This window comes from Leptosomus discolor, chromosome 9 (genome assembly GCF_034619465.1).
Source record: "Leptosomus discolor isolate bLepDis1 chromosome 9, bLepDis1.hap2, whole genome shotgun sequence".
Lineage (NCBI taxonomy): Eukaryota > Metazoa > Chordata > Aves > Leptosomiformes > Leptosomidae > Leptosomus > Leptosomus discolor.
Window position 1 is genome coordinate 22,167,810 of NC_141399.1, and position 14,691 is coordinate 22,182,500.

The window sequence follows — 14,691 nt, forward strand, 5'->3', positions numbered from 1 at the left end:
GTTCCCAGCCATATCCACAACCAACAGTACCCAGAGAGAGAGATTCCAGCTGATTGCAGTGGAAGAAAGCTAAACTAGAGAGGAAACCCAGACATAACTTACAGGCACAATCGATAAGTCTACAGAGGAAAGGAAGATAAAGCAGCAGGTTGATGCAAACACCTTTTGTGTTTAAAGATAGGAGAGTAAAGCATATTTGTACTGCAAATGAGAATAACAATAAGCACATTGTATTCAGTATGTGCCCTCAGTAGCCAAAATACCTTTAAATTCCTTCAACTGCCTTTAGATCAGAGCTCCTACTTGCAGGTACACAAATCCTGTGCCGAGGCACCTGTGCGAAACATTAGCTGTGAGTGCTCACTTTAGACTGTGATTGCCACTTCACACTGATCACCCTTCTGCATTCACATCTCAGTCTTCAGGGTGAGTCAGGCGACTCAGCCAAAGGAATCATTGAAATAACACTTTTTTAACACTTTTTTTTCCCCCAATGTATTTATTCATTACTTTGGGTTTGTTGGGGGTTTTTGGGGGGGTTTTTTGTGTTTTTTTTTTTACCATGCTTGTTTTGCATGTGGAAAATGTGTTTGAACAGGCAAATCTAAACAGAAACAACGGCATCTCCCCTGTGAGGACAAGCTGAGAGAGTTGGGGTTGTTCAGCCTGGAGTAGAGAAGGCTCCAGAGAGACCTTATAGCAGCCTTCCAGTGCTTAAAGGGGGCTACAGGAAAGGAGGGAAGGGACTTTTTACAAGGGCATGTAGCAACAGGATGAGGGGTAATGGTTTCAAACTGAAAGAGGCGAGATTTAGATGACATATTAGGAAGAAATTCTTCACTGTGAGGGTGGTGAGGCACTGGGACAGGTTGCCCAGAAAAGCTGTGGATGTCCCCTCCCTGGAAATGTTGAAGGCCTGGTTGGATGGGGCTTTAATGGTCTAGTGGAAGGTGTCCCTGTGCATGGCAGCGGGGTTGGGCTAAACGGTCTTTAAGATCCCTTCCAACCCAAACCATTCTGTGATTAACCTTATATTTTTCTGCGTGATAAGTTAAAAGCAAAGCTTTGGCATTTTACCTTGTGCTTTCAGTTTTCTTGTTGCATAAATCCTCCTTAACAAGGTAACATTCTAAAAAGAAAGCTACTGGCAATAGCATCTGAATTAAAAGCTAACAAACACGAGAAAATAAAGGTGGAAAAAGTCTAACCTGATCATGTCTTGTATCTACAAGATCACTCAGTTCATCCTATATGTCATACATTCTGCTGCAAAAACACTGACAATAGTAAAAACAACTGAACCAAAACTACCTTTCATAATAGAAAACTTTCAAGTGTATCTGAAAATAAATAAACCTTCTCAGTGTCTCCACGTTATATTAGTTACCAAAATTACATACATTTACACAAGAACCTCCTGACGCTTTATAGTGTGAATGTGCTTCTTCAGTTAACATGCCCCAAACATCTATATCAATCATTTTCTGCCCTGTTTTTCCACTCGCCATATTTTGTACCACTGGGCTGTTGGACCTGCCCCTTCTAGCCCCACTTCTGGGGGCTTGTCACTTTGGCACTGCCCCAACTCCTACTCTCGGGTGGGTGCAGGAGCTGTGTGCTAGCATTTGTCTCCCCAAGCCGTCACCACACAGAGGCAAGGAAGGGACCCAGCACCCCGTGCCCAGTGCCCCTTTCCCACTCCCCACAGCCTGCACTGGAGGGGCTGGTGGTTCGGCAACAACTGTTCCAGCCCAGTAGTTCGCTTCAAAAATGCATAGGTGCACCCAAATTCTACCAGGAGTCTAACAGGCCAGATCTGTGTTTTATTTGTGACTGAAAGCAGTTCTTGTAACGGATCCCAAAAAGCCTCACAGCCTGATCCCAAACATTGAGATTATAACTGGGTCATCAATGAGGAGAGAGAGAGATGGAGGAAATTTAAGCAAAGCACACTCTACATTAGAAACACCCTCACAAGTAGGCAGATAGGAAAATACAAATAAAGGCCAAGAAGTTTGGAGAAGAGCCTTAAAAGAAAAGTTTATGTATTATTATGGCAGAAGAGGCAAATTGCTGCCAGATTTTATACAGTTCTGGATCTCAGAGTCCTTAATATCCCTGCCTGCAAAAAGAATTTCACTCAGGTTTCACAACCTACAGTTTGTTCCTCTATGAAGAATACTCTTTAAACAAGTCCCTATTCTAAAGTTAGGGAAAACCTAATCAGGAAAATTACCCTGCAGGAAAAATCCTAGATTAGTGCCTATTATTCCTTGTTCCTGATAATCCTGAAGCACCAACCAAGTGAGCTGGCTTCATGGCTTGTCTAACGTCAGTGGAAATGGTTGTTAAGTCCCCTTTCCACCATACTTTCAGAAAAGGGGTGCATGGGTGTTATGTGCACTCAGCTTGACTCAGAAAATTAAATACTTCTGATTACATCTGGGAAGCATAAAGCCAGCTTGACTGAACAGGCTGAAACTGCACTGCTAAAGATTAAATAAAAAAATCTCGACAAATGGAATATACCAGATGCAGAGCCAAAAGCCTTAACAGTGCCCATCAGACCCACTCTAGAAGATTTCACTACTGTACCCTCCACTACTGGTGAAATTCTAGGGATTTTCCCTGTAAGAAAAACACCCTCCATTGAAGCCAAGGTGTGAATTTAAGATGGCAGTCACGGCGCCCCCTACTCGGCCCTACTGCCCCGAAATAACTTTCCCGGCAAGCTGGACGTTTTCCTGCAGCCCAACTTTCGCACCTTTCCCTGCGCAGCCCCTCGGGCCGCGGGGGCCCGGCCAGCGGCACCCCCAGGCCCCGGGCGGCAGCGGCCCGGCCACCGGCCGCCGACCCTCGCCCAGGGGAACACCGGGCCCGCGGCGGTAGCCGGCCCTGCCGCCCGCGGGAAGCCTCCCCCGCTGCCCAGCGCCGGGAGGGCGGGCCGCGGCCGCGGCAGGAAGTCGTAGGACAGCCCGGGAATGCCCGCCGTGCCTGCCCCTCTTCACAGCCCCGCAGCTGCCTCTGGGCCGGCTCCCCCGGCCCCCGCAGCTCCCTCACGATGCACCGGGGAGGCTCGGCCGCGCCGCCCGCTCCCGTGACCAGCCCGCTGCCCAGCCCGGGGAAAACCCCGCAGGGAGGGGAACGAGGCGGGGTCCGCCCCGGCCCGGCCGTCAGCGCCTGCGGGCAACGCTTCCCCCGCCCCACCGACACTCCCCTCAGCGCCCGCGGCCGCCCGAGAGACGCGCTCCCCCGGGCCGAGCGCCAGGGCAGCGGGACCGGTCACCCCTGCCCAGGGCCCATCGCACTGCACCCGCGGGGCACCTGTCTCCTTCCTCCCGCCGCCAACTCTCCGAACCCGACGCTGCGGCCGAGGCCGGGCTCGGTTCCGCGGCCGGGCTCGGTTCCACGGCCAAACCCCGGGGCCACTCCCCGCCCGCGGGCTCACTCACCAGCGTGCTCCCGGGTGGCGGCGTGGTGGCTGAGGTCCCCAGCCGCAGCGGCGGAGGGCGGGAGGGCCGGGACGGAGGACGGCTTGTTTACAGCTGGGGCAGGGCCTGGGCGGCGAGCCCGGCGGTGGACCGGAGCGTAGCAGGAGCGGCGAGCCCCGGGCGCCGCTGGCCCCGGCGCCGCTCGCTGTACGGGCCCGGGGAGGAATCCCAGGAATGATAGAATTCTCCTCCTAGCAGGTGGGGAGAGCAGGGCGGCCCCATTGGCTAGGCCCCGCTATGAGGTCAGCATAATTAGGGTAATGAGGAGCTGACATCATATCCTCGCAGGTAGGGCGAGCGCGGCACTGGCGGCGCGGAGGAAGGGACAGCCGTGCCAAGCGGGGCCCCGCCCCCACCGGAGGGCCGGCCCCCCCCCCCCGCCGCCCAGAGCGGCCCGTCCCGATGGAGTCGAGGCGGCAGCGGGGCAGGGCTGGCGCAGCTCCGAGCGGCAGGAGGGGTGGCCCCGCCGGCTGCCGGGACCGAGGGCAGCGGGGAGGGGAAAGGGGCGGCAGCACTGTAGGGAAACACACGAGGGAGCGCCCCGCCCGGGACAGGGGAGTGGGCGGGGCAAGGCTTCTGTCCGTCGCTCGGCTCACTGCTCCGTGCTGTGTAAGCCTACTGAGCTGAAGGAAAACTACAAGAGTTGCTCTGAAGAAAAAGAGAAGCAATTTTTAAAGGCAAAAGTACACCACGCGCATTTCACGTTACAATGCACTACCAGTCAGCACCTGAGAAACTGGCTTAACGGCCCCACACACCGTTAAAATACACTCTAGTGGTGAAAAGCACGCTGTTGAGACTGTGAAGTAACGGGCTACGACCAGGCTGAAGGACAAGGGAGATCACATCCACACGTTTGACATGACTTGAAGATGCAGGGTCTGAACGGGTCTAGCATTTTTTTGTTCGCTGCCCCTATGCCTGAAGCCTGTTTTCAGAGGGTCCCTCCTTGCACACGACATGACCCATGTCTGGGCAAACCAGCCCAAGTCACACTCATGTGCAACCAAAGCCCTGCCATGACCATGGCCAATGGCAAGCTCTCCTGTGCTTCCAGAGCATGACCCCCATCAGTAACAAAGGGGATCAAAACGGGATCACTGGGAAAAGCCAGGTCCCCGCCCTCCCACCCTCACGACCCCAGCACTGCCCTGCACTGGGACACCAACACACCCTCGGCCATCCTGTGGCCCTGCAGCACTGCTCATGCAGAGATGGACATTGTCAAGGCTCAAGCCATTTAGGAGCATGTTGCACTATAACACTGTGCCTTGTTTTGAGTAATTTCATGATACGAAACTGTCCAACAGCTTGGACACAGGAAATAACCCCTTCTCAGGACCCAAGCCAGGACTTTACCACCGCCCTCTGAAGAACCTGGTAATGCCATTTTCTGCAGCAGGCATTTCAGCTTGCATAAATAAGTTACAGAGCAGGAGGAGATGTGGAAAAGATGGTCTTGTCCTGTTGTCCATACAGAACACCAGCTGTCTTCTAAAGAAATGGTCTCATAATGCCACGTTTACCTTTACAAATGCCACAAGGCACTGAGGTCACTCCACGTGGCTCCTGGAGTCCACCACAAAGGGACAATGCACTGAGCCCCACCACAAAAACCCTTGGGGCTACAGATTTGTGGTGGAACCAGGAAAGAGCACAGGGCAAGAGGGACACAACATGTCCCAGTACAATTCTGCTCATGGTACATCTCCTTTTCAGCTGCTCCTCCTCCCTGCAGGACAGGCATATATGTTGATACTGTAAACACACAAGCAGATAAATGGCAGCACAACTAGCTATGTTTTCTCAAGGAAAAAAGTTCCAAGATGCAGCAGGGTTTATTTTAAATCCTGAAGCTGGGACTTCTGTATGAAGTAGTGCAGGGAACACAGCTCCCGCATTTACTCAGCTCGAGGTGCAGCCCAAGCAGCACTCAGCCCAGCCCAGCCCAGCCGTGCCAGGGGCTGCACAGACAGGAGCGGCCGGGCACAAATCCACACACCCCACGTTTTGAGTCTGGGAGAGATTCAGAGGCCATGAAGGGCTTGTTCTGTCCCATTCCCATTTAAAAATCTATCAAAATCATGCAAGAATAACGGATATCGAAGTATTTTCATATCCTTGTGAGGACAGGTCATGAGATCTCAGGGCCACCAAAAGCTAGCCAAAAATGCATTCCAAACACTACATGAAAACCAGATTCGGGCTCATCACACTTAGTATCTCTACCAGAAAGATTTCAGTTGCTAAAAAACTGGAAGTCTGATAACAGGCATAAACATTATTTTACATATTTCTTAAACACTTCATCTATGACATTTGTCACAATATACAGTAATTATTTTTTCAAGTTGATACTGTATTAACAGACTACTTGAAAGTATTTTCATTACCAGCAAGTAGAACAGGAGTTTGACGATCTAATATTTGGAAAAAAATGGTAGTCAAAATAGTAATGTAAAAATGATTTGAGAAAAAAAAACAAGAATACTGGACAAGAAAAACACTATCAAGTATGGAAAACAAAACCACAGACACTAAGAGAGGATCTGCAGTAGACATTGGTACAGATCATGAGAACGGATTGCTGCAGACTAATCACAAACCTTTTTAATGTGTACCTTCAAGACAACAGTGTGACTTTTGCCCATAGCTACTGGAGGGGAAAGAGGTAGGAAGGGTTTCTGAGTTTGAAGAGACAGAGCGCCTGGGATGAGGGGGAGCTTGAGCAAGGAGAGGTCAGAACAGCTTTTGGACCTCTGGATAGGCTGTGACATCTCCCAGCATCAGCTGTAGAACAGCTTATTTATGAAACACCTAGAGTCTGAGGTAAGAGCTCTCTGGGAAGGGTGACCCTGGGCACTGCCAGGACAGACCAACTTCCCCACCACAGCCAGGTGTCAACCTGTAGTAAAACACACAGATGGAGTGCAAGTTGTCAAACGTTGGAAATCTTTGAAAACAAATTTTAACAGCCAATGCACCCACGAATGCCTCACTGAACTCCACACACACTAATGCTTGGCCAAGCTGTTCTAAAGGCAAATTCACAAATTAGGAAAGCAAAAGCAATTTTGTTTGATGAACCATATTTTGGGTTGCTTGGGTATTAACACTTGTTTTCCATTTTGCATGTACAGTACAATGGAGTAATATCAAAGGCTCTTCTCAAACCCAAACACAAAACCTGACCGAGATCAGTGCGGATTTTTTACTGCAGCTAAAACAAAAGCAGTGCTGCAGCCCAAACACAGGCACCCAGGCAGGGCACCTCAGGTATGATCCAACTCCTGGGACAGGCCCCTGTTCTGTAGGTCTATTAATCGCTGAAAAATTAGTGACACTCTCTGCACAGCACACCAATGCAAAAGATGTAACCACAGCGTGAGGAAGCCAGGGCTGTTAACACCCATGGGCCTCAGCTGCAGCAGGGTCAGCAGCATCTCCCAGCTTTTCTGCTGTGGAGGACGCTTGTCAAGCACAGACATGAGTTTGTGCGACAGCCCACGTCCCCCCAGGCCTGCCAAACGCATTGTGGAACAAGGTGTGAGCACGAGCACAGTTTTGTGGGAAGACACCAACATTTTGCCAGCAACAAATGCTGCTAGGCCACGTCTGGGTACGTTTCGAGAAATCTCTTTGAACAGCTACCACTGCTTCACAACTTGTTTTAAGGTTTGTGGGTTTTGGGTTTTTTTTTCTTTTTTTTTTCTCTCCCTGTGGGTTTTTTTTTCTTCTTCTTTAAATACAGAGGAAGGAAAGGACTTGAAAGCAGAGGGGTAAAAAAAGGTATTACATGAAGTGCAGTTGCAGTCTATAAGGAGATCTGACAGCCTAGTTTGACTCACCCTACTCAATCATTAATCTTGTAATTATTATTGAAATTAAGCCTGACATCTGTTCCATGACCAATTAAGAAAATAAAACATTTCCACTATAATAACAATGGTTAAAATTGCCTGGGGCAAGCATCTCCCTACATGCGGGCCACCACAGTGACCGGCCCAGCTGTTGTGGAAGACTCCAGTGCTAACTAGACAGGGACACTGTGTGTGGAAAGGGGCACATACCTGTTTTGTCAGACTATTTCCAAGTGATTTCAGCCTGTAAGACTGGCAACAGGTGGCACACTGTGTGTATTGCTTCAGCCAACAATACCAGTGCAAAGCTGCCAAGAGATGGCTCTTAGTTCTTTAGGCGCCCATCTTGGAAAGCAATTGCCCAGCTGGCAGGCACTGCATGCAAAAGAGGAATTTATCTGAGTTCCTCCCAGTTCTTACCGCGATCTCACAGCAGCAGCACAGATAATTCTCTTACCACAGACAGAAATACATGAAGTTACCTGAATCCTGAAGAGAAGCCCAAGATACACTGAACTGCACAAAGATGAAGTTCATGCCAAAAGCAAACACTTTTTCCAAAGCTATTACAAAACACCATTATTTGTCACAGGCTTAATAAGGTATGTCATTGCCTCACAGTATGTGTCAGTGTAAGTACAACGCGTCCCTCCATCTATACACATCTTTTAATAAAATAGGTTAACGTTACACCAAATGACAGCAGTGTTTAAAATCATATCTCAAAATACTTAATCACAAACTATGTAGCCTCACAAGCAAACATCTTTTCTTTAATGTTAACTCTGCTAAACTGAATCTAAAACCCTTCCCTGCAAAAATCTAGACTCATTTGCACTGCACCTCAAAGCTATCTTATATAAAAACACACCCAAATTCAAAACACAGTAGCACATGAGACTTAAAGTGCTTTAAATTTTTTTTGGAAGATTGTTTATTATTTCATTAGACCATGATGTGTTAAATTGCCGTAATTCCAGACAGACAAGTTGATCCCAACCATAAGCTGATGGAGATGGTTATTTATTACCTACTTCAAGACAAAGCTTGCCCTCTTCGTAATTGCCTGCCCCATCATCCAAAGGAAGATTAAAAGCAGTGGGAAAATTTCAGTTGGAGCAGGGTCACAGCAGCAGCAGAACCTTCCAGCAAACAATGAGATACTTTCAAACAGAAATACGAACACCACTAACTCTGTTCTGTCAGAACCTTAACCACAAGTACTTTTTGCTTGCTTTGTTCTAGAGTAGAGGAAAAGAGGAAGATAGCTAAGCAAAAAAAAAAAAAAAAAAAAAAAAAAAAAAAAAAAAAAAAAAAAGGAGTGTCAGATTAAAAGCACCCTTTGGCCATAACCCACTGGTTTTAATTTGTTAAAGTTTTGTTAAACACCAATAAAATGACCACAACTGGTTCACAGCAAAACTCTGAATGGCAAACTGTGCAAAAGAAAGGTCAGTATCATCAGTGACACACATATGTAGGTAAATATTCAGAGTAATTATTTATTATACATTTTTTTTCTCCTGATTCTGCCTCTCTTCTTGTGCAGTAAACACATACACAATAGCTTTAACTCCCTATTAGATTCGTATCCTGACTCTCACACAGGAGAAGAGAAACTTTAGTGCAACTAGGATCATTAAAATCATGAACAGGTTGCAGTTCATGATTAGATCCAAAATTATTTTAAGAGTTTACATACTAACTCATTGTAAGCTACATCATTTACATTTCAAGGCTGAAAGAAGAGGATTATTTCATCACCAGAATTTCTTCTAGACCGAAGGCACCAGCAGCAGGTCCCTGGACAAGTCACATGCCTACCTCAAGGAACCAGAAACCAAAGACCACCCAAAGGCCTTTGGACATCCCCACCCGTCAGATCAACCATGCTGGAAGAGCCAAGTTCAGTCACACTCGTTGGATGAGGATACCCACATCAACTGTAATACTGTGTCCATGTGCCAACTCCATGGCTCTTACAGTCTGACCGTGGTACTTACTGAGGACTCTAAACTCTCACTGACCAGCCATTCCCAGACAGAGGTTGGTTATCTCACCAGAGCAAGGGGGCTTGCTCCTCAGGCTTCCAGGCGTGCCCTGACCACAGTGACTTCGGCAGGGCTTGCAGAAGGCTGTAGGCAACCCCGGCCCAGCCCAGCCTCGCTGCCCGCAGCCCCCAGGCATATAGGGGACAGAATCAGGGCTGGTCAGCACCCACCCCTCGTGCAGCTGTGCTTACACAGCACGGATACCAGCCACCATCCGATCACTGCAATCATGGACCTGGTAAGGTAGAAGGGTTTGGAGTTCTGGGGTTTCTCCTGTTGTTTTTAATAACACCTTACTTTGCAATTTTATTCTGGAGAGAGAATCTGCTGAAATTAGTCACAAGCAAACTAGACAAGGAAGAGAGGACACACACTCTTTAAACAACAAAAAGTAAAGCAGAAGAAAACAGTTACCTTGCTTCAAAAGCACCTATGCAAGTACAACCTTCAAATATAATCCACTTTAAAATGTTGTAAGAATTTAAAGCACAGTAATGTCATTTCATCACCTACTGTTGTCTGTACAATCTCACCTTCAAAATGTCAAATTGCTACTGACTCAGTCTTCTACTGGGCAATTTTCTAACCCAAAGATGCAGGGTCAGACTTAGCCACGTGCATGCAGAATGTGCACTACCTCATCATCCAGGATGTATGTCCCCATACCAGGCTTGGGAGGCAAGGGGAAAATTAAAAAAAAAAAAAATGGCTGGACTTTATTGTGCAAATCATTTGTTTTTAAAAAGCCTTGTCCTAGGTTGCAATGCTGAATGAAGCACTGCGGCAGCATCATGAGACAGACATTGGTGAGCAGCTTCGTATCAGCTCTCCTTCCTCTCCTGAACCACCTCTGGAATCATTCTAAGCAGCTACTGACTGCTTGGCTCTCACTGTTGTCTTGTGCAGGGGGTGAGCCAGACATTTCATCACTGCCTAACAGCAAGACAACTTGAAGATGGCAACATTAAAAGAAAACACCAAAACCACAAACAAAACCAGGAAAACACTGAATGCTCCCCTTTCATGCTTCACTACTGATTTTAAAACAAGAGGTTTGGAGAAACTTTGGCAGGAGGCAGAGATTAAAAAACTAATCCACTGTGTGGGAACATACCCTTTCAAGTTTACCAAATATACCATACAGCTCAAGAGATCCCATGTAAGAGAAGTAATACGAATTAATTCCAAAAAGCCAAAATAAGATATTTAACTCAACTATTTACTTAGCTTCTTCAACTGAGTAGGGGGGATATCTTAAACATCAGTACAACAAAGTCAAGAAGTGAAGGAACCAATAGACATAAGTGTTACGACCTTCTTTTTTTTTTAAAAAAAAAAAAAAATAGTCCCTTTTGGTTCCAGACTCCTAAGAATCAAATTCTATTCAAATTTAAAACCAGGAAGAACCCTCTGTAGCCATTACACTTGCATGACGTTTCAGTCAGAATCTTGGTCTTGGCAGCTGCATGACCTTCATTTTCTCAGAAAAACATGTGCCAAATAGTCATCCACCATTAATGAAAAGGTTTTGGCAGAGCACTGGATTCTGAAAGCAACAATGACATGTAAGTTCTTACAACAAAAATGTAACTGAAATATCTGGAGTTTCTGTGAATAATTTCAGAATGTATAGTCTGAAGCTTCTTGTTCATGTACTTAAACTTAATCCATTTTTTAATATTTCTGATTTAACAAGTCTGAGTAAGAGGTTTAAAACATGCAAGAGTAAAATGATTACAGCCACTCCCTAAAGCAGTCATTAAGTTCAGGATCAGTTATCAGCTGTGCTGTAGATTTTTATCTAGAAAAAGTAAATAATGTCAACTGCAAAATTTTATGAAGCCACAGTATCAAAAGTGACAGAGCAGCTGTTCACTCAAACAAAAAACATACCAGAAAATAGCTACACAAAGGTAACGTCTCTTCCTGCAGTAGATAACACAAAGAAAACTCATTTCCTACACATTCAGAATACATGGCCAGCAGAAGTGGATTTGCAAGTGAAGAATGCTTTGTTCTCTGTCAACACCCTACCCATGAAAAAACTATCTGCCGCACACTGACCTGACATTCTGACCTTCAAAGCATATTTCAATTTCAATTCTATTTTTAAATTAATTACCAGGAAAAAGGCATGAGTCACAGCCCTGCTTAGATCCCTCTCAGCTGGGCACTCACCACGTGCAATGTTTAGTCTAAGGTTTCCCAAGTCGGAGCAGGCTCCAGCATGACCTCTGCAATCAATTTAAATGACATGGACCTTGGGGTTCGGTTCCCTCAGCCACCCAGGAACACTGGCCTCCACATCCATTTATCTTCCCCATTGGGCAGAGACGCTTGCTGCAAGTGTCAGGAAGCTCTGGGATACAACAAAGCCCAGCTCTCCAACAGAAAGGACTTGCACGTGACTGGTTGTTTGCTACCCTGAGGCACCTTGTTCGTGATAAGGCTGTGGCTGCTACTCTCCCTCTGTTAGCCACCTTCATTGACACCGAAGGTCAACCGAACCTAAAGCGAAGCCTCACTGAAGTACAGGTAAGAAATCCAGCCTCTGCAGCGGAGACAGTCGGGTGTGCTCACTGCAGACAGCATTTGGAGGGTCACACCCAGCCAGCCACCTGGGGGAACACGCTGCTTAAGTACTTGGAAAAAGGGGAAACAAGCAAGCAATAAAGAATACACCTTACCCGTGCTGACAGAGTAAGTCAGCACCCTGCGTACAGGTACAGTTTTAGGCACTCCCCAAATCTTATGTTTAGGAGCAGTCAAACACCATGCCGCCAGCCAGGTGGGCTGCTCACAATGGCAGGCGAGTTAGTAAACAGACACAATACTGAGACTAAAGACTGCAAAGAGAAATGGAAACCAGAACCTATGGTTATGTATTCAGTCAAATTTTGGTTTCCCTTTCATCTTGCATCATCTAGTTTATTCCCTGAGGTAGGAGACAGTTACACACTCCACTGGCGCTACCAATCCCAGGCCCACACCAGTGACTCACCTTCAGAAATCCTCAGCAGTTTGATTTGGTCCAGGCTTTTTGTTACAAAAGGAACCTTTTAAGACATCAAGAAATAAATCATCTGCCTGGCTGCCTTTAGAGAAAGCACTGTTACACAGGGAAAAAGGGGATGGAGCATGAAACAATGTCCATGGTCTAATGGCCAAACCAGAAAAGAGGGTTGTCTGAAGAACAGAATGAAAGGCTGAGAATTGAGTCAAGAGAAGCAGCACACCAATAAAACAGTATGGAAACGGCACACGAAGGTATGAACAGGAAAGTTACAAATGGAATAAAAAGCTGAAGAAACTATTTTTCGTAAAGGAACAAAACACACCTCGTTATGACAAAGAGTTAGTAACATATTCTCACATCCTAAGTTCTCGTGCAACAATCACTAGTTATTTTAGCGGATTACAGCTGTACAACTGTAAGAAATCATTTCCACATACTGATGAGGAACTTCAAAAGCAATGAACAAGTCTGAAATCAAGGTCTCTTCTCTTAAAAGTTCTGCATAGCAAAACACCGTAACAATTGCATAAAGTATCTCACAGTAACAATAGAGAGGAGTTCAGGCTGTGAGCTGCTCTGGACCGTGATTCATTCATGGCCCTCTGCCAAAAAAAAATGCACTCAAGTCCAGTGGCCTCAAGGGGAAAGGTAGGCCACTTCTTAAAAAGCACAGAGATAAGTGATTTACAGAACAGAACACAGTTGAAGATTCCAGCCTATAAGAGTGATGGGGAAGGACTTTCCTACATCTCACAAAGACTGGAATACTGGCAACGTATCAACAGATGGAGTAAACCAGGAACTATCAAACTGGGATTTGCAAAACTCTCTCCAAAGAGCAAGAACTGACCCATTATACCACAATAGACAAAGGAAGCCCATGGAGCCAAACCAAGACCCACAGCGGGTGTCTTAGCCATGCCAGACTCACGCGGCCGGCTCAGGCCATGGGTGAGCTCTGCAGCAAGGTGACACCCATGGGGGAACGGTTGATCCCCCAGCTGCACAACGAACAGTTTAAACGCCAGGAGGGTTTGACGCCACACAGCATCTGTTGCATGTAAAAATGGTTAATTAGCTGCTAAACAGCAAGCAGTACGTTCCTGGCTTTTTTTCTATGAGAAAACTATTTCTTGAATAAATGCCCTTGCTTAGCCAGCAAGGTTCAGAATGAAGATGGCTGTCTCACTGTGGGAGCTGAGGCCAACTTGTTCTCACACACCAGATTGACTTGTGATTGACTTCTAAGGTTTTGAACCACCGTTTGGGTAGCTAGCACCTTCTGAAACACCAAAACCCCTTTTAAACGTGTCTTAACTTTAATCTTCAGAACATTAACTGTATCGTTAATGGCTTTTAAAAGAAAGCTGCTCTTTTAAATGCTTTCCTAGAGTTATAATAGCATTTAATCATTTAAAAGATTCTAGATTTAATGGCTGCTCACCCCCAAACTTGACAGTAGCAAGGAACTGCAGAGAAGCAGAAACGCTGAGCCCCTCAGGATGCAAGGTATCCTCACAGGATGGTCTACTTACAGTTCTGGCACACACACTGCCCCCAAGGTACCCCTGCTCCATACAAGGGAAAACAGCCAAGACTTTGAGGTAACATGTAAGAACCACCAAAGGGAAGAGCTGTTGGAATCAGCCCACACTGACACCACAGCTGCAGCCCAGGCAGGGCTCAGCAGTGACCAGCTGTACTGAGACATCACACAGGTTTCCTTAATTCTTTTACTTCTGTAGACTCAAGCTCAAGACACATGTTGCCATTAGTCTCAACAAGGAACTACATACCTGATCAACAACAGTAGTATGCATTTCAAGTCAAGCATGCAATCGAATGCTCTGCTAATAAGAGTTCTCAAGCAGAGACTGGGCAATCTTACAGCATGGGATCTTGCTCAGCCATTGCCTGAAGCAGCTGTAACGCAGGAGCCAGTAGTTTCACTTCCTGTGGTGCTGTTCTTCGACCAGGTTTAGCAACCACCATTCTCACCTTTTCGTAAAAAAAAAAAAGTAGAGGATGGTTTTGTTCAACAGTGCCACTTCCCAGTACAGCTCCTGACGTACAACATTACTTAACTGCACTATTACAGGAGAAAGGAATGAGCCCCTTAAAAGGTAAATGTCTAGTTCTGCTACTGCCTACTTTATTTTTTTAATTTGGTAATATTGCTTATTCTGTGGAGAAGTGTTTGCTCCATCTGTACACCACAGATGTCCCTTTTTCCCCCCCCTCCTTTCAGCTCACACATTCTATACAGCACATAG

The 14,691-nt window shown here is 46.5% G+C and overlaps 1 protein-coding gene across 4 annotated transcripts in view; it reads right to left on the reverse strand.

Annotated features, from left to right (window-relative positions):
* TAMM41 (TAM41 mitochondrial translocator assembly and maintenance homolog) overlaps positions 1 to 14,691 on the reverse strand; it is a 46,426-nt gene that overhangs the window by 4,475 nt on the left and 27,260 nt on the right. For 2 of the 4 annotated variants that reach the window (XR_015183799.1, XR_015183797.1), the window contains exon 9: positions 14,215 to 14,416. The gene's annotated coding sequence lies outside the window, so the exon portion shown is untranslated. Of the gene's footprint in view, positions 1 to 10,933; positions 10,949 to 14,214; positions 14,417 to 14,691 lie in introns of those variants that run through there. The other 2 variants (XR_015183798.1, XR_015183800.1) reach the window with 2 other exon arrangements.